The 26787-nt window shown below is 33.5% G+C and overlaps 1 pseudogene; it reads right to left on the bottom strand.

The window, feature by feature from the left end:
- Positions 1-7063: 7063 nt before the first annotated feature.
- Positions 7064-26787, bottom strand: part of LOC115985727 — a 73799-nt pseudogene continuing 54075 nt past the window's right edge.

Raw genomic sequence — 26787 nt, 5'->3', positions numbered from 1 at the left:
TTCTCCTTTTTTGTAACTCAATTTTCTCAAAACCGAGTTTCAATGTAAAACTCGATTTGTAGAAAATCGAGTATGGGGCGATCAAACTTTAAAAAAAAAATTGCATGGAACTCGAGTTCCATAAAAAATGCCACTATAGGCCTCCATGAAACGCAGCTATAGGTAAAAAAAAAAAAAAAAAAAAAAAAAAAAGAGGCATGGAACTCGAGTTCCATGAAAAACACCACTATAGGGATTTAAAACACCACTATAGGGCTCCCTATGGAGCGATCAAACTTAAAAAAAAAACTTGCATGTTTTAAAACGCCACTATAGGGCTTTAAAACACCATTATAAGGCTCCCTATGGAGCGATCAAACTTAAAAAAACTTGCATGCTTTAAAACACCACTATAGGGCTTTAAAAAATTACATGGAAGGGCTCCCTATGGAGCGATAAAACTTAAAAAAATTTGCATGTTTTAAAACGTCACTATAGGGCTTTAAAACACCAATATAAGGCTTTAAAAAATTGCATGGAACTCGAGTTCATGGGGCTCGAGTTGTAGTAATTTTTTTTTTAACTTTTAATTTTTTTTTTTTGGGTTATAACTCAATTGTCCAAAAATCGAGTTTTGAATTGAAACTCGATTTTTAGAAAATCGAGTTTCAAAATAAGGGCATTTTCCTAATTAGTTTGAGAAAGAGGGCAAAACATTGTATATTTTGCGCGAAAAGGGCATTTGCCCATTTTGTCCACAATCTTTACGCTTTGTTCTTAAGAGTTCGTTGAATGGTTTCTCTCTACTTCTTTTTCTATATTGCATTCTGTGGGGGTGGAATTTTGTTTCATTCCATATGTAATTGATTTTTGGCTCAGATGGTTATTAAATTACAGGGATAATTATATTTGGTGAGTGATTAGGATCTTATTGTAAAATTGGACGAATTTATGGTGATGGCCATAGTTTTTCATTCTGAGTTTTGATGCCAAAATTCATTTGGGTGAAACAAAGGATTTGATTTAGTTGAGGTTTCCAAGAGGATAGACATGATTCTAAAGAGAAAATTCACTGTCTATCAATTTCAATGTGAAGATTCTAAACCATAAATACGGGTGCACAATCCAAAGTCCAAACTCTATATGAATTTGGTAAAGTCGTGATTTACAACTATTTTGTGTTGGCTTTAATTCCGTGCCAAATTTGATTGTAATTATGTTCAATCTTTTGTTCCCTATATTGTATGTGGGATTTTATTATAAGGGTTGTGTGTGAGAGGGAGTGTGAAGACTCAAGGCAATTGAAGACCAAAGAAGCTTTCATGGGTAGCTTACGAGTAGCCTCCTTGCGAAGTGAAGCATGTGCTCAACACATGATTGGAATGCGAAAAGTCATGACAGATGGTGATAGCTGGTTTTTGCGAGTATCTTGCGGGTAAGGCCTTCCCACGAAAAACCCGTAAAACATTATGTTTTGCCAATTTGTCATATCTGATACACCCTGTCCCTACCCACACTATATATACCCACATTACCCATATATGTTAAGGAGTGCTTTCAGAGAGAAAACCCTAGCAACAACCCTTGAGAGTTAGAGATTGTTTTATCCATAATTCTCTACACAATCCATTGTGGTTTTCCTCAACTCCTACCTCTCCATTTCCAAATCCTTGAGAGGTTGATAGCCCAAACACTTACCACACCCATCCTAAGTGTAAAGTGAGGTTTTGGTGCTACTGGGAAGCATTGGAAGAAGCCATTTGTTTGGTGGATGTAATCGGGCTGAATTGTGTGATCTGGAGAGTTAGAGAAGACAAGGCTTGGCGAAGTCAGTTGGTAGCAAGAGCTTGGAGGGCTTGCGTACATGAGGTAGACTAGGCTTGGAGGGTCTTTTGTTATTCATGTACTCCAATTTATTATCTAGTGGATCGGTTTACCACTTGGAGGGTAGCAGAGAGATTTTTCACCGAGTTCTTCAGTTTCCTCTTCAATAACACATCGGTGTGTTATCTTGTGTTTGCATTCTTCTTCCCTACTATTTTAGCTTTCATTTTACTGCTGTGATTTGATGAATATGGCTTAGAATAGTTATATTGTTTATCCGCTCACATTTACTCTATTCCACACTTAGTAAAAGTTAGAGTAAAATCAACCGAGCTGTAAGTTTTAATTTAGGGGTCCAAATAGCTCTTTTGTTTTTCACACATTTTCGAGCTTTCAAATTTGTAACAATGACTGTAGTTTGTCAATCAAATATGTCGTGAAAGGTTGTAATATACCTGGAAATTTCACATTAACTTTTACTTACAATTACACGTTTGGTTTATTTTATTCGTTTTACTTTTATTTCTTTTAGTCTAATTATCCTATCGTTTGGCAAACTTCCTGTTATAACAAGCGCACAAATTTGAAATTGATACTTAAATTTAAGACCCTTGATAGGACAAAAAAGTCTATTGGTTTAAGTAATTATGCATTAAGAGTTTCCTCGTGTCATGTTTCATCATGATTACTTAGGAGTTATGAAGCTCACAAAGAATAACTCCACCACATTAATTAAAAAAAAAAAAAAAATTGCATACAAGAGTGTAAGTAGCAGGATAAACTACACCATTATTTCAATCATCTAATGAAAAACAAGAAAGTTGTTTTAATATTTTCTTTCTTGAGGGTTCATCTATAGTTGCATAATACAGCTAAAATAGTAGGAATTCGTTCAAACGTATCCCTCTAAATCTTGATCTTTGAGACTTGATATATTCTTAATTTACTGACAAATATTGATGATCATATTATGCACTTTTACATTGTATATCTCTGCAGGGAAAGTCCAAGCAATCATGTTTTGTTAATAGTTTTTTAGCTTGATTTATATCTCTTGTTATATCCAATAGAGACATCTAGGGTTCAAATTCTCATTTTCCAATTGTTTTAACTAACAAATTAATACACACACACACACACACACACACTAGCCTTGGGGCTTAAGGATCATTAATTCACTACAAGAAATCTTGATTTAGGCGACGTTTGTAAAACGTCACTAAAAACCCAAAAAAGTCACTGTAGACACAATTGGTCTACAGCGATGTTTTTTTTTTTTTGGGACATTCAAAAATGTCGCAATAGAGAGGTTGCTATAGGTCTATTGCGATGTTTCGAAAAACGTCGCTATATGTGACTCTTTAGTGGCGTTCAAAAACTTTTAGTGACGTTTTAATAGTATAACATTTTCATATATAATATAGGAAAATACATTTAGCGACGTTTATAAAATGCCGCAAATAATCACACCAATAGCGACGTTTCAAAAACGTCACAAAAGCATGTCCTTTTACTTTTTAGTGATGTTTTTAAAATGTTGCAAAACCTACTCATTATTCTTTTAAAATATTAAAAATGCTATGTAAACCTACTTAAAATACAACAATAACTAACATAAGCCTGCAATAAACTTGTAATAGATCAAATATACCTATCATTAATATTCCACAATATCAAATGTCCACATTAACCATAGATTCAATACATGTATAATCTTGAATTGAACAAAACACTTGTATACCTACCCCACCCCAAAAAAAAAAAAAAAACACCTAAACTATGAAAATATTAAACAAAGTACAATACTTCCAAAATATATGTGGTTGTAACAAAACACTGTCTACCTATACCCAAAAAAAAAAAAAAAAAACCAACAACAACAACAACAACAACCACCCAATCTATGACAATATTAAAACAATGTACAATAGAAAAATTCAAAATCTACACTATAGAAAAATTGTAGAAAAAAAAATACAAGATTTACAAACTTGGACATAAACTTACAATGATTTAGCCTTTGATGCTCAGGTCTTTTTGCTCAAAAATCCAAATTTGAATAAGACTTTTCTATACCAAAATCCAACCAAAACAAGCAAACAATAAAAATTACCACAAAAATTCCATATCCCATTAAAGAAAAACTAAATCAAAGCAAACCCATAAGCCAAAACACAAAGACTCCATGACCCATTAAAGAAAAACCAAATCAAAGCAAACCCATAAGCGAAAACACAAAGACTTACACTTTCAAGAAACTTGAACACCAAGAAAGAGGGAAAAAGGTATGGTGCTGGCAGTGGGTGGTGGCTAGAGAGGGAAGAGCTTGTAGATCGATGGGTCAACAGTGGCAAGCGGTGGCAAGGCTGATGGCAATGGCTGGCAGTGGCTAAGTGTGAAGAAGTGATAAGGGTGGGGTGGGGGGGGGGGGGGGGGGGGAGATTATAGAAGTGGGAAGGGAAGTTTGTCTAAGAAATAAAAAAGAATGATAAGAAAGAAAAAGGAATGAAAAAACATGTAGGGCAAGGAGACCGAAAAAAAGAGAGAGGATGAAACGGTGGGAACTTCCCCACTCAGTGAAATTTTGAGTGGGAAAAGGACAAAAAGGAGACCAAAAAAAAAAGAGGGACAAAACAGTGGGAACTTTCCCACTCAGTGAAATTTTGAGTGGGAAAAGGCCAAATGGAGACCAAAAAAAAGAAAAGACAAATGAAATGGTGGGAACTTTCCCACTCAATGAAATTTTGAGTGGGAAAAGGACAAAAAGGAAAAAAAGGGGGGGGGGGGGGAACAAAATGGTGGGAACTTTCCCACTTTGCAAAATTTTGAGTGGGAAAAGGACAAAAATTTTGGAGAAATATATAGCAACGTTTTCAAAACGTCGCTATATGTTTCCAAAAAACATCACTATATGTTTTCCCAAAATTTTTGGACTATATTCTAGGGTGTTCTTTAATAACTATAGTGACGTTTTTTAAAAACGTCACTATAAACAAAAAATACGCCACTAAAATTGTACTTTTTGCGGCATTTTAAGAAACGCTGCTATTGTTTTGGGTTACAGCGATGTTTTTAAAAAATGTTGCAAAAGGCTCACTCTTTAGTGGCGTTTTTTAAAAACGTCAAAATATACTACTTATTGCAGCGAATTAAAAAACGTCGCTAAAAAAAAAACGCTACCTAAACCCAGATTTCTTGTAGTGATTTGAGACTTTAATATATTGATATCCTAGCTTTGAGCATGTGCTCATAGGCTCTTATATATATATTTTTTGAGGAACCAGTAAGAAAGATTTAGCATTAAAGATGACATAAATCAACTTGGAGTATAACATCCAGCTCAAACGGTAGATTTTCTATCCATACATCAAGATCTGCAAATAGAACTGCTCTTCTAGCAAGCTGGTTGCCGTCCCTTTGTACATGTCCAAAGCTACACTTTTGAATAGCATCTGCTAACAACCAAATCTCTTCAATTACATGACCAAACAAAGTTTTTGAAGGCACTTGGTTGTTGGTTGCTCTAATAACTCTCTGACTATCTCCTTCGAACTCCACCTATAAAATGCAAAGTTCTCTAGCAAAACTTACTATCTTGCTAGCTACTAATGCTTCCACCAGATCTACTGAGTGAGGTTGCAGAATATTTTGGCTGAGGGCTGCTATTACATTCCCACAATAGTCTTGGATCACCAAACCAGTACTAGAGAAGATCAATACATCAAAATTTGCGTTGTACATTCCTTCAGTTGGAGGATTCCTCCTAACCGGATACCTCGATTAGGTATCTCTAAGAGGCTTCTGTTGAACCTCGAGGAATTCAATGAGTAGTTCCTTTGCTTTCTATGCCACTTCTATCAAAGCCATGTTGGTTGCTTTGTTCTGATCCTATTTCGTCTTTTCCAAAGGCACTAGGTGATCATAGAAAATAATGCTACTGTGAAAGGAGGAGCTTGTTCTAACATTGTACTCACCAAATCAGCAAAAGCTCTACACTTCTTTTGATAGAAGTGGAGGTAAATGGTTTCTAACTGCCACATTGATTGAACCAGATCACATAACCATAAGGCATGTAAAAAATCTTCTATGTACTCCTCACAATGACTGCATTGAGTTTCCTTAAGGACATTCCTTTTGAATAAATTTTACTTAGTCGAGAGTGACTATTTTGCACTCGCCACATAAAGTGTCTAATTTTGTTTGGGACTTGAATTTTCTAGATTTTATTCCACAATTTGTTTGAATTTTCAGCCCAAGAGGAATCTGGAAAACTATTTTAGGTTTTAGAAGCTAGAATCTGATAAGTAGTTTTTACAGAATACTTACCGTCCTGAGATAGTGGCCAAATGAGTGCATCCATGTTGCTATAGTTGCTGACAGTTATTCTCTTAATACATTCTACTTCCCAAGGAAGGAAGGTTTGGTCAATCAATGCTCCATTCCAAATCTTTGTCCCTTATATAAATAGTTCACTCACAATATGTAACAGAGAATTACCCCTAGGAGTCATTACTTTGCAGCTAGAAGAATCCGGCAACCATCGATGTTCCCATATATTAATAGATGAACCATCTCCAACCCTCCAAATTTTACCTTTTTGAACCACATCCTAGCTTGCAAAATGCTTTTCCATGCAAAAGATCATTTAGAATTTACCTTGGCTTTAAAGATGCTTCCATTTGGGAAGTATTTAGCTTTAAACACTTTATACAATAAGGTGTCTCTATTATGGAACAATCTCTACACTTGCTTGGATAAGAAAACATCTTTGAATTGTCTCAAATCCCTAAAATCTATCCCCCCAACTGATTTTGATAAACATAATGTGCTCCATTTGACCTAGTGAGCTTTGTTGGATTTTTCTTGATGTCCCCACCAAAATTTCTTAATCATTGCTTTTATTGATATAAAGGCTCTTCTATTTTTTCCTCCTAAAGTTCAACACTTTTTCATTCATCCTAATTTAGAATTGATGCATTTTCCCATCACAAAAATAACTAGGAGGGATGAGATTTAGTACAAAAAATTATTTCACACAGAAACAAATGCATGAATAAGTCTACCCATTCTTGTAGCTTCCCATACAAAAGAATATTGATGCACAAAAGATGGACGTGATTGATATCAAAATTCCGAAACCCTTGTAGTTTGATTTTCGCCTTTCTCAATCATTGCAACATGTAACCAATGAAATTACACAACCATCCAAAAGCACAATAATATATAGCACTTTTAGATTAGGGACTAACCATTAAACATTCTACTCCAAACCAAGCCTTTTCCTGAACTGTCTAACAAACTTGTAAACCTTCTTCTGGTCAAGCAGGATCTTGGTGATAATCTCCTTCTGCATACACCTATTAGCCCATGCAACAATCTTAGGGCACTCAACCTTAATGTTGAAAACCCCTAAGGTCTCAATTGAATAGAACCTTGTGTAGAAGGGGATAAGACTGAGGGCTACAAACCCAAATGTTTCACCCCCATAGTAAGGCTTGTCACCAAGCTCCCCCCTCTAATATCTTATAGGTTTCAAAGAATTCTTTCTTTACTTCCTCTTGCTGCTCTCCTTTTGTGATCCATACCTTCCTTGATACTTCATAAACCTACATATTCCATACACATTCTATATATTAACACTTTCTATAGATTATATAACAGGATGAACAATAACAGTAATGAAAAATTTCAATAAAATCTACTAGGCTAGAAGACCCATATAAGATGATATTGATTGCGTGAGATAGAGAAGGACTACTGGCCTCTCCACAAAGGTAACATTACATTTATATACTATTTGTTAGAAGAAAACAAAGAAGAAAGATGTTCAAGCTTTATATTCTACTTAAGCTACTTGTAGTTTAGTAGTGCATAGAATGGCATGTTGTTTATGCAGTAGTAAATAGCATAGAGTAGTTAGTTATACAGTTTTGCCACTTGTCATTTTTGCATTCGTTAGACAGTTTGTTATTCTGTTATTTTTTTCCCACTCCTTTGTTCTCACTAAATAAAGAACAGGGCTAGATATTTATGCATATATGAAATCATTCATTTACAATCTCTCTCTCTCTCTCTGATTTTCAATCCACCATTGTAGGACCTTGAGCTTGTGTGAGATTTCAACATAGTATCAAAGTTGAACTAATTTAGAGAGTCTTCAACCTGGTACTCTCTAATTTTCTTAGTTGGATTTCCTTTGTTTCTTTGGTGCTTTCTTCAAATCAAGCAAAAAATTTCTCTTTTGTATTTCTCTTGATTTCTGCACCATGTTTTTCCTTTTGAATCTTGATTTCTTTTGTGCATGATAACAAATTGAAATCTCGATTCCTTATTTCACAATAGTAAATTGAAATTATTGATTTAGGGTTTTTCAATTTCTAGTTTGTGAATTCTGTGGTTGTTTTTCCTCAATCATCAAGATCTTGCGTTGATCTTAGGATTTGATTAATTAACAAAATTCTGAGCTGATTCATGTATATAAGAGTATTGATTTCTAGAAAATCAATTCATGTTTGCTCTTTAGTTGATTTGTATCTCTGGATTGTGAATCTTGATCATATTTGGATTAAGTATTACTGACTAGTGCCTCTATCCTAGTTGTTCAACCATGGGAAAATCCATCTAGTCCCTATTTCTTGTCAAATAGTGATAACCCTGGTATTTCCCTTGTTGTTCAACACCTTACTGAGGAGAATTATAACACTTGGAGTAGAGCAGTTCTTATCTCCTTGAATGCCAAAACCAAGTTAAGCTTCATTGATGGTACCATACCAATGCCACAGTTTGTTAATAATCCTTATTATATAGCTTGGTGCAATTGTAATAGCACAGTTTTGGCTTGGTTGTTCAACTCTATCTCTAAGGATTTGCAACCTAGTGTAGTGTACTTCAAGACAGCAAGGAAGGTTTGGGTTGACTTGCAATATAGGTACTCATAGGGTAATGGCCCCAAAATTTTTGAGTTAAGAAAGGAAGTGAGTTCTTTGACTCAAGAAAATTTGACTATTAATGCTTACTACACTAAGTTCAAGGGACTCTGGGATGAATTTGTCAATTACAGAACTTGTACCTGTGGTCATCAAATAGAGGATTGTACCATGTCCTTCTTGATGGGGTTGAATGATACTTATGTAGCAGTCCAAGGACAAATTTTGCTTATGGATCCCATTCCTCTATTGAGCAAGTTGTTCTTTCTTTTACTTCAAGATGAGAAGCAGAGAAATGTTGGTGTTGCAAAGAAAATGCAAATTGACACAATACTAGCTTTAGCAGCATTAGCAGCAAAGAATGCTAAGAATCTTACTAAGCCTAAATCTGGAAGGCCTTAATGCACTCACTGTGGTGCCATGAGTCATGTGATTGATAAATGCTATAAATTGCATGGATACCCTCTTGGTTATAAGTACAAAAACAACAAAGGTCAAGTTGCTACTTCTTCAACATCCTTTGCCAGCAATGTTGTTGCTACTGAGGATAATGCATGTGAAGCTGTCAATCTCACTCGGGCAGAATATCAGCAATTGCTTGGTTTACTGAACTCTTAATGCCATTTTGGTACTCGAACACCACCGGAGGTAGCTATAGATACTCACAAGTTGCCAATATCATCACTCAGCCTTCAGTTGATCTTCAGGGACATGAGCTATTAGGTATATGGTCTTTCCCATCTCTTGAATATTCAGTTTTTCTTCAGTTGTCAACACTTCTCATATCCTGTCCACTGATTGGATTCTTGACAGTGAGGCTACTGACCATATGGTCAAATCTTTAAAAATTTTCACTTCAATTACTTCCATAGTCCAAATCTTTGTTAGATTGCCTAATGGAGATATGATTAGAGTTACACACATAGGGACTGTGCAATTATCTCCCATTTTAACTCTAGAAAATATGCTTTGTATTCCTACTTTCTCTTTTAATTTGGTTTCTATTAGTAAATTGACCCAAAATCCTTATTGTTGTTGTATTTTCCTTTCACAATATTGTTTCATTCAGGACTTACAGCTTTAGAGGATAACTGGGTTGGGTAGAAAACAAGGAGGACTTTACACATTGCAAAGCAACTTACTTGATAGCTTACCAACACCTGTTTCTGATGCTCTTTTCAAGTTTTCTTCCTTTTCTATTGTGACAACTATCAAATCTTGTAATATCAATGCTATCGACAAAACTAGCCTGTGGCATTGTAGGTTAGGCCATCCCTCTGTACCAAACATCATTTCTTGTAATAATAAAGGATTTGATTGTTCTATTTGTCCACTTCCTAAGCAAAAGAGACTATCTTTTCCTATATCTGTTTCTACTTCGTCTTCATGTTTTGATTTAATATTTGGGGACCCTATTCTGCACCTTCTCTAAATGGGTCTAAATATTTTCTCACCTTAGTGGATGATTACAGTAGGTGTACCTGGGTTTTTTTGATGAAGCATAAGTTTGAAGCTTCTTCTTTAATTCAATCATTTTATAATAAGATACTCACTTAGTTTAAGCTTCCCATCAAGGTCATTAGATCTGATAATGGTCTAGAATTTTCCTTGGTTTCCTTTTATGCTTCTAAAGGGATTATACACCAACTTTCTTGGGTGGAAACTCCCCAGCAAAATTTTGTTGTTGAATGAAAACACCAACATCTTCTTACTGGAGCATTAAGGTTTCAAGCTAATTTGCCCTTAAAGTTCTGGGGTGATTGTGTTCTTACAACTACTTATTTGGTTAACAGATTGCCTAGTCCACTCTTGAATAATGTCACTCCTTATGAGGAGTTGCTAGGACATTCTCCTTCCTATGGTCATTTCAAGGCATTTGGTTGCTTATGTTATGCTTCTACCTTGTCTAGAGATAGGACCAAGTTTGATCCTAGGGCTAAGCCATGTATGTTCCTTGGTTATCCTTTTGGTACTATGGGATATAAACTTTATGATTTGGCTACTAAAAACTTGTTTTCTCTCTAGAGATGATGTATTCAAAGAGTCAATTTTTCCCTTCAAACATTGGATTTCACATTCTAAGTCCTTTTCTATTCCTACCTCACATTCTATATTTCCATCTTAACTAGTTACACCAGATTCTAGTGCTTCTTTCCCTAATGCAAAATTCACTCTTTCATTAACCATAACTTAGCTATTCCTCTTGATGAGTCCTGACCTTGTTCATCCTAATTCTGAATCTTCTGTTGCCTTTGATCCACCTGGTGATCCTACTCAATGTCTACCTGTTGTTCAGCCTATTAGACAGTCCTTTAGAGTTCGCAAACCACCAAGCTATCTTCAAAATTATCACTGCAACTTAGCCTCTGCACATGTGACTGCCTCAGTTTCTCTTTCTCAGTCAAATGATTCCATTACTTCCGGTGATTTAGGTATTCTTTATCCCCTTGCCTCCACTCTATCATATGCCAAACTTTCTTCTTCTTATAAATCCTTTGTTCTTGCCTTAATCATTGCCAAAGAACCTGATTCTTATGCTCAAGCTCTGCATGATCCTAAATGGCTTGATGCCATGAAAGCTGAGATTGATGCTCTTTAGGCTAACAATACTTGGGTTATGTGCAAGCTTCCTTCTGGTAAGGTACTTATAGGGTGTAAATGGGTGTACAAAATCAAGTTAAAGGCTAATGGTTCTGTTGAAAGGTATAAGGCTAGATAGATGGCAAAGGGTTTCACTCAAACTGAGGGTATAGATTTCTATGAGACCTTCTCTCCTGTGGTGAAATTTGTGACAATTAGGACTCTTTTGGCTCTTGTTACTGTTTATGGTTGGCATCTAACTCAGTTGGATGTCAACAATGCCTTTTTACATGGAGACTTGCATAAAGAGGTTTATATGCTTCCACCACCTGGATTTGGCAGCAAGGGGGAGGTTTGTAGACTTACAAAATCTCTTTATGGGCCTAAGTAGGCTAGTAGGTTTGCAAAGTTGTCCTCTACAATTGTGGATCAAGGTTTCATTCAGTCCAAGTCAGATAACTCTATCTTCACTAGAGTTAAGAGAGGTTTCATTATCATCATTCTTGTATATGTTGATGATATACTCATTGCAAGCAATGATGTGGATGCTGTGAATGTGTTTAAATAGTTTCTAGATAGCAAGTTCAAACTCAAGGATTGAAAATCATAGAGAGAGAGAGAGAGAGAGAGAGAGAGAGAGATTGTGAATGATGATTTCATATATGCATAAATATCTAGCCCTGTTCTTTATAAAGTGATAACAGAGGAGCAGGAAAAAAAATAACAGCATAACAAACCGTCTAACCAATGCAAAAATGACAAGTGGCAAAACTATTTAACTAACTACTCTATGCTATTTACTATTGCATAAATGACATGCAGTTCTATGCACTACTAAACTACAAGTAGCTTAAACAGAGAATAAAGCTTGAACTTCTTTCTTCTCTCTTCTAATAATCCTTACCTATAGTATTTTACCTACGTGGCCCCAGGAAAAGCAGAGAAAGAGTGACCACATATATAAGGGACACCAATGTAAGTTGTAACAAAGCCTTAGTTCCAAATTACACATGTATTTTGCTTGTCTATTCTATTTTATTCAAAAGTACTTTTTGTTACTTTTTTTTTTCTGCTTTTAGTAAAATTATTTTGGTCTACCTTGTCATTTTTTTATTTATAGAAATTACACTTTATCATCCAACACTATACTCGCATTTACATTTATCACGTTGAACTTTCAGAATGCATGATTACCACCCTAAATTAGAACTTGTGTTTCACTTTGTACTCTATTGCCAATTGAATTATTAACTTGGATGGAAAAACTTGTCACAAACAATTCATGTGACTTCTGCATATGTAGTATTATTGATTTGCCTATCTTCAATCCTTTAAAATAAAGGTTATGTGACACCATAAGAGTTAAATTTGTTAATGATTTTGTTTTAAGGGATTGAAGAGGGGTAATTTGGTCTATTCATGTGATTTTGCGAATGTAGAGGTCACGTGAGTTTCATGTGACATGCTTTTCTGTTTAAGGTAACAGTCCAATTGACTGTAGGATGTAAAGAAACACCGGTTATAATTTAAAGTGGTAATCATGCGTTCTAAAAGTTTAGGATGATAAAATTAGGATTTAGATCCCCTAGAGATATACCAGGGTACTTTACAATGTAGAGTTCTTTAAATCCTCACCATTCCTTTAAATTAAATGGTCAAGAGGTTGCTATATCATCAATCCAATTATATCACCTTAAATCAATCTTTCAAAACTCAAAAAATTCATTCATATCTATCCTAAATGCTTTCAACTTCTAGACTTTAACTTTTATTATTAATAAATATAAAAGTCTGGACTTATCTTTGTTACTTTTTCTTTCTTCAGAAAGCTCGTCAACTCAAATACAATAATCATTAATAATTTAGCATTTTTCTTCCTGTTTCAATCTTTTAAAACCAATTAACAATCCAATCATTTTTCATCAAGATTCTCTTTTAAAAACCAAATAAAAATCCAACCATATTTCATAAGATGTTTTTTCAAGGATAGCTTGCATCTGGAGTTGTCGGATTGAGATCTTGAGCATTGGTTCTGAAACTAGTAGAAAATGTTTGCCTCCCCAACTGAACCGATCGAATTTCTCAAGCAATTTTCTTATTTACTGTTTCATCTTTGGGAGGATTAACCATCCAACTGTTGAATATAGTCTCTAGTATTAGGATTTGCTCTGGCATGAGAGTCCACCTTAACTTCTACTGGTTCATTTCTTATTTAATCAATGGAGGCAATGATGGTTTTTGCCTTTTTGGGTTGGCGATTATTATGGGAGAAGAAAAGCAACATAGAAAAGTTAAATCAGAAGTTCAACGGCTATATCATGCTATATTATCATTTCCATTTATTTATGCCACATAAATTAGATAGTAATTAAGAAAGTTTCCTTATAAAGAATTAAGAAATTAAAAAATCATTGAAAACTAAAAATTACATAAATTAAAATATTAACTAAAAATGTAATTTCCTTCTTTCCAGTATTTTCTGGGCATCCAAATAAAAAATCAACCATCTCAATCTACAAACATATCAACCACCTTACAAACCTCATTAAATTCCTCAGAACAACACTAAGCTCAACCCTAGAATCCTCCAAGTGATGCCTTTATTTGTCTAACAAAAGTAAATCATTAAATAATCTGTGTTCTATCATCTATGTGAAATGTGAAATGAACAAACCTTCGGGGAGGAAGAAGTCATGATGCAGGAAATACAGGACACGTGGGTAACTAGATATAATTGCCCCATGCCTCTCAAGATCTTGTTACTCTTAATTTAATTTTTTAATTCACTTTATTTTGATATTTTGATAATTAGTTTTGAAGAATTTGGAATGTCCAATATAATTTTGGTATATAATATGAAATTTAATTGTTTTATCAAAAAAAAAATCTACTATTGTATTTGATTGTATTAGAGCATATGCATGGTTTATAATTGTTGTAAAGTGTAAGAGCATGTTTGGTATACTGTAATGATTATTATATGGAAATAAGAATAAGTATTACAAGGAATATATTAAGTTGGAATGTAATAAGTATTACTATTTATTAGTTTGGTAACCATTTAAAAATAGAATTCTGAATATGCATCCACAATTTAGTAGAGTATACAAATAAGGTGTAATTAAATCATTTTTAAGTCAAATTTCCTAAAATACACTTATTTTAGGGTGTTCAAAATAGAGCTAATAATTAACAACAAGGAAAATTTATTTTCTTTCCTTTTGAAGATGTGGCAACTAATGGCTTTTTAGGAAATTTTTTTAAAAGGTTATTACATAAGGTGAAGGAATAGATATTCCGTACTTTTGATAAGGAATAGTTATTCCTCATTTTGAAGAATAGCTATTCATAAGGAATAACTATTCATTGTAATAAAAATATAACCAAACAACCGAATAGTTATGCCATAGGAATATCTATTACATTACAGTGTCTATTACAGTCTATCAAACGTGCACTAACTCATTTTATTGCAATTTAGAAGTATTTATTTTATATAAATTGATTTTTAAATTATGGTATATATAGAATACTCTAGTGACAAGAGTTTTGTTGTTCCATGAACCACGCATTATTACTCTCTTCTTTCCCATGGGAAAAGAAAGGGAAGGGTGGACTAGAGCTAAAAGGCCAAAGAAGAAACAAGAAAGAAAAGAAAAAAAAAATCAAGACACACTTTGATTACAAATTCGACCATAAATAGATACATATAATGATATAATTCATTTCACAAGAAAAGTAAACATGCAAAAACTCGAATAATTATAAGGGAATAGCCAATTTTGAACATGTTGATTTGTGTGATTATATAGACCCACCACTTCTTGTTTACTATTCACAAATTTTGGCATGGCCATGGGTAGGGTATACCCATACCCGACCCAATTAATTTATCCATGGATGCCCGATTATCTTACCCAATTAGTACTCATATCCAATTGTTACCCGGTTTGTTTACCCATGAATATCCATACCCTACCTAAACCTGATTTCTATAAAATCACCAAATATGCTCAAAAACCACTAAAAAGACCAAAATATTCTCAAAATCTCTAAAATGAGCAAAATACCCATGAAACCTCTAAAATGACCAAAATGCCCTTGATATCTCTAAAATCACCAATTATGTTCAAAAACCTCTAAAATGACCAAAATATTCCAAAATCTCTAAAATGAGCAAAATACCCATGAAACCTCTAAAATGACCAAAATATCCCCGAAATCACTAAATATGCTTAAAAACCACTTAAAATTACCAAAATAGACCCTAAACTTAAAAAATGACTAAAATACCCTCCGAAACCCAAAAATTACCAAAATACCCCCTAAACCTTAAAAATGACCAAAATACCCTCAAAGCCTAAAATTTGACTGAAATACCCCTCGAAACATAAAATTACCAAAATACCCCATAAACTTAAAAAATGACCAAAATACCTTTAAAACCTAAAAAATGATTGAAATACCCCCGAAAATTAAAAAATGACCAAAATACCCCCGAAACCTATAAAATGACAAAAATGCCCTGAAAACCTATATGATGATAACAATACACCCTAAACCTAAAAATGTCTTAAATACCCTCAAATCCCTAAATCTTTAAAATGCCCAAAAACTCTTGTAGACACTCGATGTTACACCCATAATTTAATGTTGAAAAATGACCACAATGACCATTCCAAATACCCAAAAATTATAATTGCATTCAATGCATTAAATCATTCATTGCATATCATAAAAATGATCTTGAGATTCTAATGGTCCCATGGTATGTCCGATTCCCAAATTGGACCGTTGGATTGAAAGATATCACGAGATCAAGTTTTCATGGTCTGCTGCATTGTATGGGTGTGAAGTTGATTATGTGTTATTAATTGAAATTAATTTTGATTGGTTAATGATTAAAATTAATTAAATGAATTTTTGTGATTGGTTAGGTATTTTTCTTAAAGTTAGATTTGTTGCATAGGATTAAAACAAATAAGCTGATAATATTTAAAGACTGTAGATAATTAGGCTTTTGGGATAATTAAATTCAAAATAATTATTTTAAAAAACCTAATTATCACTTTGAGATGAGGTTTATAATGAAAATAACTCTAAAATTCGTACAAATACTGTTTTAGACTTGGAAAACACTTCAAAAACGTGCTAATCAAGTAGTAGATTTCAGATTCACGTTCCAAGGCACTTTTGGCATAGTAGAACTCAAAATTCGGACTAGGCTATTTTTGGCAGAGTTGAAGAGAATCGAATTTCCCTTCGCCAATAAGTTTCAGCTTAATACAAATTTTGAGTAAAAAGATATGATCAAAATTCTGAAACTTGTTCTGATTTGAAAAATTAGCTTACTCTTATTCAAATTTCTTTTTTTTTTTTTTTATTATTTTTTTTAGGATTTTCCCCATATGTTTTTTGCTTATTTTTAGAGCTGATTGGACTTAATTTTTAAGCAAACCTAGCTTATTTTTTAAGCAATTAACACCTCTATAAATGGGGGAGGCCTCCTAATATTCAGGGCCCTTCTTTTTCTGACTTCTTTGCTCTCCTAATGTTAAAAACATTTGGCAAGCCTTGGCTTTAAGAATTTCTTTTCTGTAAGTGAACGTATTTTAGATTTCAAAGAGGTTGAACTTCTTTGATTTCTAAAATATTCTTTCATTGAAGGGTACATTCATGCAAGTATGTCTTTAATCTCACCCTCATGTTTATTCTTTTTTTTCCTATCTGATATATATGTTCTGTTCATTGCATATTTTCATGGATGAATGCTTGATTTTACTCATTGTCAATACAATCTTGTTCATATTTGTTTTTCTGCCATGTTCACATGCTTAACTCGTTTTTTAATAGTTAATTAACATATCTAAGTTTAAGATTTGATTCTTCTTTAAATTTTGAGATTTGCAACAAACTACTAAAAACATTTTTTTTAAAAGAAAAAAGAATAGCAACAAAAAATCAAATCTGTTTTTTCATTAAATATAGATTTGAAATTTTTTTGCATAAAAAAAACTGTTCTATATTTTCATTAAATACAGATCTGAAAATTTTCAACATACAAAACTAATTTGTATTTCCATTAAATACAAATTTGAAATTTTTTTGCATAAAAAACCTTATTTGTTTTTTCATTAAATACAGATCTGAAATTTTTTCTACACATAAACTTATCTGTATTTTCATTAAATATAGATCTGAAATTTTTCTGCATAAAAAAAGTGATTTGTACTTTCATTAAATACAAATCTAAAATTTTTCTGCATATAATGACAGATCTGTATTTTCTTTAAATATAGATTTGAAAATTTTATGGATTGTAGACACTTGATTTCGCACCCATAATTTAATCTTGGAAGATGGCTCGAATGATCATTCATATACCCAAAATTTAGAGTTGCATTACATGCATTAATTCATTCATTGCATATCATAAAAATGATCTTGAGATTCTAATGGTCGCGACGGTATGTCTGATTTCTAAATCGGACCGTCAGATTGAAACATATCACAAGATCAAGTTTTCACGGTCTGCATGCATTGTGTGGGGTGAAGCTGATCACGTGTGATTAATTGAAATTAATTTTGATTGGTTAAAATGATTAAAATTAATTAAATGAATTTTTGTGATTGGTTAAGTATTTTCCTTAAAGTGAGATATGTTACATGTGATTAAAACAAATAAAATGATAATATTTAAAGGTCGTAGATAATTAGGCATTTGGGATAATTATATTCAAAATAATTATTTTCAAAGTCCTAGTTACCACTTTGGAATGGGGTTTATCATGAAAATAACTCTTAAATTCATCCAAATACAGTTTTAGAGTTGGAAAACACTTTAGAAATGTGCTAATCAAGTAGTAGATTTCAGATCCACGTTCCAAGGCACTTTTGGCATAGTAGAACTCAAAATTTGGACTAGGATATTTCTAGAAAAGTTGTAGAGAATCTAATTTCCCTTCATCTATAAAAATTTCCCTTTAGCTATAAAAAGTTGTAGAGAATCTATTTTCTAGTAAAAATATATGATCAAAATATTTAAGCTTGTTCTAATCTGAAAAGTCAGCTTACGCTTATCCAAATCTCATTTTTTTTAGGATTTTTCTGTACATTTTTTTGCTTATTTTTTAAGCTGATTGGACTTAATTTTTAAGAAACCCGAGCTTATTTTCTAAGCAACTAACACCTCTGTAAATAGGGGAGGCCTCCCAACATTCAAGGACCCTTTTTTTGGCCTCTTTTCTGACCCTTTTTCTGGCCTCTTTTCTGACCCCTTTGCTAGCTCTTCTTTTCTAACTTCTCTTCTCTCCTTACATTGAAGACGTTCTGGAGGCTTTTGTTTTAAGAACTTTTTTTTGTAAGTAAAGTATTTTAGACCTCAAAGAAGTGAAAACTTCTTTGATTTCTAAAATATTCTTCTATGGAAGAGCACGCTCATGCAAGAGGTATCTAATTTCATTCCTCTATATATTCTTTTCTTTTCCATTAATTAATATGTTGTGATTGTTCATTGCATGAATGTGGTTAATTTGTTTGATTTTATTATGCTTTTTTTTTTCCTTAATTCATGTTTGCCATGCTTAGATACTTATTTGGAATTCTCTTTGACAAGTTCTTTAGTTGATTGTCAATTTTAATTTTTTTTTCTTTGATTTCAAAATCTGCTAATGATCATCAAAACCTTTTTCTTTTTTATTAAAAAAAATTTAAAACTGGTTTGTATTTTCATTAAATTACAGATCTGTATTTTTTTTTATCACAAAACTGGTTTGTGTTTTCATTAAATACAGTGACGTATTTTTTCTAGTCATAAAACTGGTTTGTATTTCCATTAAATACTTATCTGTATTTTTTCTGGTCACAAAACGGATTTGTATTTTCATTAAAATGGTTTGTAGATTTTGAAATTTCAAAGAAGGAATTAAGAGTTAGGTTAAAGTCTTTCTTTTTAATATATGATGCATGAATAATAAGTTTGTCTCATGAATATGAATCCTCTTTTAAAAATCCTAATTTTTTTTAACTTTTAAAAATAGATTTGATTTTTACAAATCAAATCTCATTTTCTTTAATTTTTCAAAAAATATCTGATTTTTCTTAAGATTTTTTTTTCCCCTTACAAATGATAGTGCAAAAATGTATTGACCCCTTTGTAAATTAATTAATTAAGTCAATTTAACATGCAAAGCATGGAGGCACAAACAAATTGCCAATTATAATAAGTGTAGCAAAAAATAAATTTGACACAAGTGATTTGTTTATGAATGGGGAAAACCACCGAGGCAAATCTCCACCGGGTGATTTTAATGTCACCACTTCCAAGAATCCACTATTATCAATCACAAGCGGGCAAGTATAAGGAATCTTACCAATTCGTTTAGTCTATCCAGAAATACCAACCTATAGTTGAACCCTTACCGAAATACCCAATTGGACTTATATTGTAGTGGCAATCTTTCCATTCAATGCACGAATCCTAGTACATGACTGATCAGTGATGCACGGATCCCAGTTCGTGACTAACTCCACCAACTTGAAGAAGATGTTGGCTGCAAAGTTCTTCACTTCATCAACAATGAAGATTAGGAAGCTCCTTTGTCACAAAACCCTTGGTGTAAAGACGCAGTAACTTCTTCAGAGAGAATGATGAACTATGTCACCATCTGCATGAATTATTTTTGCATCATCTCATGATAGCCTTTAAAATAATCCTTATATATGTCTAGGGTTGTGAGAAAAGAAACCCTACACAAATACATAGGAATATGCGTGTAATTAGATTTGAAAATTTTGATTTCATAATTCTCGACAGATATAGCTTGTGTCGAGTTTCTGTCGAGCTTCAACATTAAATCTTGATAGAAAGGATTCTGTCGAGACTTCATCGAGCTTTAATAAACAGCTTTTCTTCACTTGTTTCTTGCTCAGATCTTCATGGCTTTAATACTTGACTTGAACAACATGTTTCTTAAAGTACTAAACCCATCTTAGATCTACCTAATTACAAGTAAAGTGTATTTTGTCAAAGGATTAGCCAATTACAACAAATATGTCCCTAACAACAAAAACTTATTTGATTTTTACAAATCAGATCTCTCTTTTTTTCTTTTTTTTTTAATTTTTCAAAATAGATCAGATTTTTCTTAACAAAATCTATCTTTTTACCCTTTACAAACCAAATCTGATTTTTGCAAAGCAAATCTCTTTTTTTTTTTTTTTTTTTCAAAACAGGTATGATTTTTTTTAACAAAATTTTTTTTTTTACCCTTTACAAGAATAGATTTTTTTTTTGCAAAATCTTTTTTTTTTTTTTTTTTTTCAAGAGGGCATATTCATAGGACAAATTTTGTAAATTAACTTTGTCAAGTGTTTGTTATATGTATGTTCTGACATATCATTCAACATCATACAAAAGTATATATAATGGTCATTATAGTCTAGAAGACCAGATTCTGTCTGGGTGGAATTGGTGCCTAATACCTTTCCATTTCGTAACTTAGCCTCCGAACTTAGGATTTTGGTTAGTAGAATAGTGTTTTGTCTTTAATTTTGGTAGATTGTAATTGGGATCAAAGTTTTGTATTTTTTTTTTTTTTGTATAGAATGTAACTAGGACCAAAGCCTTGTAAGGTTATGCTACCAAAATTGTACTCTTTTTTTATTTTTTATTTTTTTTATCAATGACATTTAAGGTATTTTGGCCATGTAATTGTATTTATCTTTTTACTTTTTTTTTGGGTATAAAAAATAAGTGGTCACCCTACACTATTACCCAAAAGAGAGGTGCTTTAAAGCGCCCGAATCTCTTTTTTGAGGGCACCCCAAGTTCCGGTCTCTCACATGCATATGAAAACATATCTGTATTTTTATTAAATATAAATTTGAAATTTTTTTCATGCAAAAACTTATCTGTATTTTCATTAAATACATATTTGAAACTTTTCTACATATAAAAATACATTCGTATTTTCATTAAATATCGACCTGAAATTTTTCTGTATAAAAGAAGTTGATTTTTATTTTCATTAAATACAGATTTGAAAAATTTCTACTTATAAAAAAAAAATTGTATTTTCATTGAATATAGATCTGAAAATTTTCTACTTATAAAAACTAATCTGTATTTTTCACTAAAACACAGATCTAAACCTTTTTTTTATAATAAGAAATTTTTTTCTTCAATATCAAATATAACCAATTTTTGTGTTCCTTTTTAAATAAAAATTGCAGATTTCAAATTCTTAAAGAATGAATTAATCATAAATTTGGGAATTTCAATATGTCATTATAGTGCATCATTCAAATGGGTATATAAATGATCATTTTGAGTCTAGAAAATCAGATCCCATCTGGGCAGAATGGGTGCCTAACACTTTCCCATTCTAAAACCTAGCACCCGAATCTAGATTTTGGTTCGTAGGTTAGTGCGTTATCCTTTCTTTCTTTTTTGGATTGGAATCTAGGAAATAAAGCTTTGTAATCTTTTACTAGATTTGAATTTTTTAAGAATGAATTAATCTTAAATTTGGGAATTTCAATATGTCATTATAGTGCATCATTCAAATGGGTATATAAATGGTCATTTTGAGTCTAGAAGACCAGACCCCGTCTGTGAGAGACCGGGAAGTTAGGCCTCTCAAAAAAGAGACTTTTGGGTGCTTTGAAGTGCACCTCTCTTTTTGGGTAAGTGGTATGGAGTTGCCACTTATTTTTTCATACAAAAAAAAAAAAAGAAAAGAAAAAAATTAATACAACTTTACAGGATCAAAATGCTTCATTGTTATTGATTGAATAAAATTAAATACAAGCTTGATAGATTCAATCTTACAAGGCTTTGAGTCCTACTTACAATCTACCAAAAAGAATATATGGCTTTTTGTCCTAGTGACAATCTAACCAAAAATAAAAAGAAAGACAAAGTATAGGTTTACCTATCCAAAAGAAACTGTAAGGTTGAATTTATTCAACCATGTGTTGGCTTTATTCCATACCAAGTTTTCTTGTAATTTTAGCAATTAGATACCTTGTATTTAGGTGGGAATAATGTAAGGGTTGTGTGTGAGAGAGTGTGAAGAAATTCAAGAGTGTGTGCATTTGAAGGTTTCTTACAACTGGATCTCGCAAGTGACTTGCGATTGGCAACTCGCTAAAATGCCACACGTGTGAAGCATGCAGGAAGTTGAAGGGTCACGACAACTAAAGCACTACAAGACAAAAATTGACAGTCTGGCCTGGCAATTAACTCGCGACTCATCCCACTCGTGAGAATAAGTTGCCAAAGTGCCCTGTTTTGCAGAAAAATGACTTTTCACATTCCTCATGTACACTACTATAAATACCCTTATACCCGCGAAATGTAGAGAGCTTCCAGAGAGAAACCCTAGAGAAAACCAAGATTGATTCAACCACAATCTTAGACATTTGATTCTCCAAATTCCTCTACTCTCACCCTCTCCATTGACATATTCTTGAGAGGTACGGTGCTTGGGAGGTATTTTGGTGCTTGGGAAGCAGTTTGGAGATGACCAATTCATTTGGTTGATGCAATGGGCTTATTACGGGATCCTGGAAGCTAAAGAAGACACGGTTAGGCTTAACCCTGTTGGAGCAAGAAGCTTGGAGGGCTTAGGTACATTGGGTAGATTAGGCTTGGAGGGTCTAGTACTATTCGTGTATCCCAACTTTATTCTTTAGTGGATCATTTTACCACTTGAAGGGCAGTGGAGAGGTTTTTCGCCAAGTTCTTCAGTTTCCTCTTCGATAACACGTGTTGGTGTTATCTTTATATTTGCATCCCTCTTCCCTTACTCTTTAACCATTAATTGTTGCTGTGTTTGTGATTAATTATGTGTTAAAGTAGTTTTCCATATTGGGTATTGCTTATATTTCATATTCTGCACATACATTGTTTGAATATAAGCTTGTGTTGGTTATATTTGAAATTTGGGGTCAAAACATTCATTAGTGTTTTCACACTAATTGAAATTTCAATTGGTATCAGAGTGGGTACACTTTATTATATTTCTACATCCTAAGTGTGATCCTTGACCCTACTATGGATAGGTCTTAATCCCTAAATGCACCTCCCTTCTTTGATGGGAGCAATTACGCCTTTTGGAAAGTTCATATGCGTGCATTCTTGTGCTCTATTGATAATAGTGTATGGGATGCAGTTGAGATTGGATGGACTAGGTCGGAGGCTACCAAATCTACTTGGGATAAGGCAGCCCTTGCGGCGGCCAATGCTAATAGTAAAGCTTTAAATGCTATTTTTTGTGGTACCTTATCTGATGAATTTCACTAGATTTCACATGATACAATAACCAAGGAGGCGTGAGAAATTTTGGAGACCACATATGAAGGAACCAAAAAGGTGAAGGACACCATGTTACAAATGCTCACCACTTGCTTCGAAGAGCTAAAGAAGAGCAAAGATGTTAAGGACATATTTTGTGTAATTGGCTAATCTTTTGTCAAAATGCACTTTACTTGTATTTGGGTAGATCTAAGATGTGTTTAATACTTCAAGAAACATGTTATTTAAGTCTAGTATTAAAGCCATGAAGATTGGACCAAGAAGATCTAAGATGTGTTTAATACTTCAAGAAACATGTTATTTAAGTCTAGTATTAAAGCCATGAAGATTGGACCAAGAAACAAGTGAAGAAAAGCTGTTCACTAAAGTTGGACAGATAGCTCGACACCTGCGAACAAATAGCTTGACAGCTACTCGACACCTCTCGATAGCTAGGCTATTTATCGAGCTCTTCAATTGATTGTTATCACAATCTCGACACCTCTCGATAGCTGGTAGATCGATTAAGAAAGTTCTTCTCTCTTCGACAGCTCCTTGATTGCTTCTTTATAGCTGTATCTGTCAAAGTTTAAAGCTCGACACCTCCTCGATACCTCTTGATCGATTGAGGTTACGGGAATTCAGATTTCCAGATCTAATTTTCAGGCCAAGTTTTTGTATTTGTGTAAGGTTTCTTTTCTCACAACCCTAGACCTATATAAGGCTTATTTTAGACTCCGTCACATAAGAGAATACAAGGAGAACAAATGCAAAAGGTGATCGATGCCTTATTCTCTCTGAAGAAGGTACTGCATCTTTTGCGCTTTAGGGTTTTGTAACCAAGTGCTTCTTGATCTTCATTGTTGATGAAGTGAAGAACTTTGCAGCCAATAATCTTCTTCTAGTTGGTGATTAAGTCACGTACTGGCACCCACGCAATTGGCAAGTCACGTACTGGGATTCGTGCATCAAAGGGTGGCATTCATATATTGAAGAGTTCAGAGGTTCTAAAATGATAGAAGGTTTTTGCTGTGAGTTCATCTACAGGGATTGTAGAGTCTAGGGACAAAGGTTTTGTACTAGATCTGAAACTTCTCTTTACTATAGTGGATTGCTTTTCGGGAAGGTTTCCCTCCAGGTTTTTTTTATTGTGAAACTAGTTTGTTTCATTGGTTTTCCTGGGTCATCATATCTTGTCTTATTAATTTTTCCCTTGCATGATCTTGACATGATATTGATGTTTGTTTTTTTTACAAGTTTTATTCATAATAAATCTAATTAACAACTTGGGTTTAAAACTTATTAATTCTATCAACTGGGGTCTAAATTTCCCAATAAGTGGTATTAGAGCGGGTACACTTTGATTGGATTAATTTCCTGAGTGTGATCCTTGACTCCTATTGTCATGGATCGTGGACAATCTCTTTTGATTCCTCCTTTATTTGATGGAACTAATAATGCGTTCTGGAAAGTTCGTATGAAATTTTTTTTTGCAGGCTCTAAGTGAACAGGTATGGCAAGCCGTTGAAGTTGGCTAGATTAAGCCAAAGGAAGCGCCGGTGGATTGGGATGATGCAACAATCATAATGGCAAATTTCAATAGTAAGGCCTTGAATGCTTTGTTTTGTGGGGTGACCAATGAGGAATTCAAGAAAATATCATCCACGGAAGTTGCTAAGGAAGCATGGACCATTCTTGAGACCACCTATGAAGGTATCCAGGCAGTAATGATTGTGAAACTTCAAAGACTCACTAGTAGTTTTGAAGAAGTAAGGATGGTGGAGGATGAGACCTTTGATGAGTTCTATGCTAAACTCATGGATATTGTGAATTCTACCTTCAATCTTGGAGAATTTATTGCAGAATCCAAAATTTTTAGAAAAATCCTTAGGTCTTTACCTAAAAGATTTCATGCCGAGATCACTGCCATTGAAGAAGCAAAGGACATTGATCAAATTCCTTTGACTGAGCTTGTAGGGAATCTTCAAACCTATGAGATGTGATTAGGTTTAATGGGAAAAGGTGGAAAGAGTAGAATCTCCAAACCTATGAGATGTGATTAGGTTTAACGGGTATAGAGGAAGAGATTGAGGACTCTGAAGATGAGGATCTAACCTTCATAACTAATGAGATTATCAAGCTTCTTCAGTTCAGGAAAAAGGATAAGGGTAAACCTCCTGGGAAACCTAAATCCTTTAGGAAGGGCAAGAATGAGAAACCCCCCATCCAATGCCATGAGTCCAAAGGTTTTGGTCATATGAGGATAGAGTGCCCAAACTATCTCATGAAGGAAAAGACCAAGAAGTCCTAAGATAAAGGGTTGGTTGCTACTTGGAGTGATACTGAGAATGATTCTTCTGATGAGTATGTGGATGAATGTAATCACGTTATGACCTTTGCTGCCTTAACCGATAAGGTGTTTGTCGAGAGTGCTAGTGACAATGAGGATTCTTCTTTTGATGAAGTACCCAAGAAGTTGACCCTTCAGGAAGCCTATGATAAGCTATGCACTGAATTCATAAAATCTGAAAAGACTTCTTATCTTTGTAGAAAAGAGCTTAATGAGGTAAAAAATGAAAAGGTTGATTTGTTAGTCAAACTAGATGAGACTACAAGGTTAGTTGAGACACTTATTGTGGAGAACACCTCATTAGAAGAGAAGGTCAAAAATCTTGAAGTTGATCTTAATCAAGCTAGAACTCAAATAGAGAGGATATCTAGTGCAAAGCTTGATAAGGTATTGAGTGCTCAAAAACCTAATTTTGACAAAACTGGCTTAGGATATGCTGTTTCCTCCGACCCCTCCTCTTCCACGGCTTCTGGATCAAGGATTGTCTTTATGCCCCAATCTAAGAAAGGTAATAAAGGTATGAAATCCAAAATTGTTTTGGCTAATTCTAAATCCTTTGTTAGACCTCATGTTTGTCACCATTATGGTGTTTCTGGACACATTCGTCCTAATTGCTTTAAGTTGTATCCTCACAAGCAATTGTCCAAATAGTCACAGGTTTCCTCTCAAGGACCTACACTTTTGTTTGGAGAGTTATTAAAAGTTTTGAGCTTTTTAACTCAATTTCAGGAGAATTCTAATTCTTTTATGTCCTTTAGTAGACATACTAGGACACGTGCCTTTTCATCTTCACGGCCAAAGACTCGTGCTGTGTGGGTGAGAAAGGAGCT

The sequence above is a fragment of the Quercus lobata genome, chromosome 4 (genome assembly GCF_001633185.2).
Source record: "Quercus lobata isolate SW786 chromosome 4, ValleyOak3.0 Primary Assembly, whole genome shotgun sequence".
Classification (NCBI taxonomy): Eukaryota; Viridiplantae; Streptophyta; class Magnoliopsida; order Fagales; family Fagaceae; genus Quercus; species Quercus lobata.
This window is presented reverse-complemented; position numbering and strand designations above follow the sequence as displayed.